At 30.9% G+C, this 2,500-nt stretch overlaps 1 protein-coding gene across 2 annotated transcripts in view; it reads right to left on the bottom strand.

The window, feature by feature from the left end:
* Window positions 1–2,500, bottom strand: part of LOC137658103 (uncharacterized) — a 56,786-nt gene that overhangs the window by 35,822 nt on the left and 18,464 nt on the right. The window lies entirely within an intron of this gene.

The following is a 2,500-nucleotide window of genomic DNA, read 5'->3' as shown; positions in this document are numbered from 1 at the left end:
AATAAAAACAAAGTAAAATTTTAAATTGAAGATATAGAATTTTGTGAGAAAGATTGGATATCTTATATATGGATATGTAAACGTATATAAATATACACATTTAAGTTATATATGTATACACACCTCTAAGTATTTATGTAATTTATATAATTTTACACTTATATACTTATGCATATATGCATTCATTTATCTATCTATATATATACAAATATATATGTATATATATATATATATATATATATATATATATATATATTTATATATTTATACACCCATATATATATATATATATATATATATATATATATATATATATATATATATATATATATATATATATATATAAGTATATGTAAAATAAGATACATGCATATACAGTATATACATAGATAGATGACATATATTTACATACATACACACATATATATATATATATATATATATATATATATATATATATATATATATATATATATATATGTGTGTGTGTGTGTGTGTGTGTATAAACATACATACTAATGTCAACTATGGGCTCATTATGAAGATAATGAATTTAATAGTTAATAAAAAGAATAAAAAAATTAAACTTATCATCATGAGGTCAACCTGAAACCTTGGGTACTTCATACTAGGTCAATGATGTTTGTACGATTCTGCCTGTTGCTGTATTGTGTTACTGCAATTTCAGTTAACATGCAATAAAAAAACATAGATTTTTTTAGTATTGTTTCTATCCTTACAAATTTTAATGTTTTCATGGTAATCAACTTGGAAGATCGTTTAAAGATTGCTCATAAATGGTAGAGAGAAATGTCATTGACTATCTCATGGTTAAAAAATTCTCTAGTGTTTGGACCAGGGAGGGCCAGGCAATGGCTGCTGAAAGATCAGCAAGTAGACCCAAAGACTCCCCCAAATACACATTGCCCTATTATTATTATTATTATTATTATTATTATTATTATTATTACAAGCTAAGCTATAACCCCAGTTGGAAAAGCAGGATCCTATAAGCCCAAAGACTCCAATGACGATAAATAGCCCACTGGGGAAAGGAAACAAGGAAATAGATGAACTACAATAGAAGTAATTAACAATAAAAATACAATATTTGAACAATAATAACATTAAATTAGATCTTTCATGTACAAAAAATAAAAATAAAAAAAAGGGGGGCGGGAATTGAACTAAGATAGAACAACATGCCTGAATGTACCCTTAAGCAAGAGAACTCTAATCTACGACAGTGGAAGGCCGTGGTACACAGGCTATGGGACTACCCAAGACTAGAGAACAATGGTTTGATTTTGGAGTATCCTTCTCCTAGAAGAGCTGCTTACCATAGATAAAGAATCTCTTCTACCTTTACCAAGAGGAAAGTAGCCACCAAACAATTGCAGTGCAGTAGTTAACCTCTTGAGCGAAGAAGAAATGTTTAGTAATCTCAGTGTTGTTAGGTGTGTGATGAGAGAGGAGAATGTGGAAAGAATAGGCCAGACTATCTGGTCTATGTGCAGGCAAAGGGGAAATTAGCCGTAACCAGAAAGGGGTTTCAATGTAATACTGTCTGGTCAGTCAAAAGACCCAATAACTCTATTATTATTATATTATCATTATTATTATTTGCTAAGCTACAACCCTTGGAAAGCAGGATGCTATAAGCCCAGGGGCCCAAACAGGGAAAATAGCCCAGTGAGGAAAGGAAGCTAGGAAAAATAAAATATTTAAGAACAGTGACATTGAAATAGATATTTTCTATATAAACTATAAAAACTTTAACAGAACAAGAGGAAGAGAAATAAGATAGAATAGTATGCCCGAGTGTACCCTCAAGCCAGAGAACTCTAACCCATGACAGTGGAAGACCATGGTACAGAGGCTATGGCACTACTCAAGACTAGAGAACAAGGGTTTGATTTTTTAGTGTCCTTCTCCTAGAAGAGCTGCTTACCATAGCTAAAGAATCTTTTCTACCCTTACCAAGAGGAAAGTAGCCACTGGCAATTACAGTGCAGTAGTTAACCCCTTGGGTGAAGGAAAATTGTTTGGTAATCTCAGTGTTGTCAGGTGTATGAGGACAGAGGAGAATCTTTAAAGAATGAGCAAGACTATTTTGTGTATGTGTGGGCAAAGGGAAAGTGAACCGTAACCAGAGAGAAGGATCCAATATAGTACTGTCTGGCCAGTCAATGGACCCCATAAATCTCTAGCGGTAGTATCTCGACGGTGGCTGGTGCCCCGGCCAACCTACTACCTAGAGCAGTGGTATAGTTTCTTTATTTCATTATTTCCTTTCCTCATTGATCTATTTTTCCTTGTTGTAGCCCTTGAGCTTATATCATCTTGCTTTTCCAAATATAATTGTAGTTTAGGTATCATATCTATATATATATATATATATATATATATATATATATATATATATATATATATATATATATATATATATATATATCTACATATATATATATACATGTATATATATATATATATATATATG

Source organism: Palaemon carinicauda, chromosome 19 (genome assembly GCF_036898095.1).
Source record: "Palaemon carinicauda isolate YSFRI2023 chromosome 19, ASM3689809v2, whole genome shotgun sequence".
Taxonomy (NCBI): domain Eukaryota; kingdom Metazoa; phylum Arthropoda; class Malacostraca; order Decapoda; family Palaemonidae; genus Palaemon; species Palaemon carinicauda.
This window is presented reverse-complemented; position numbering and strand designations above follow the sequence as displayed.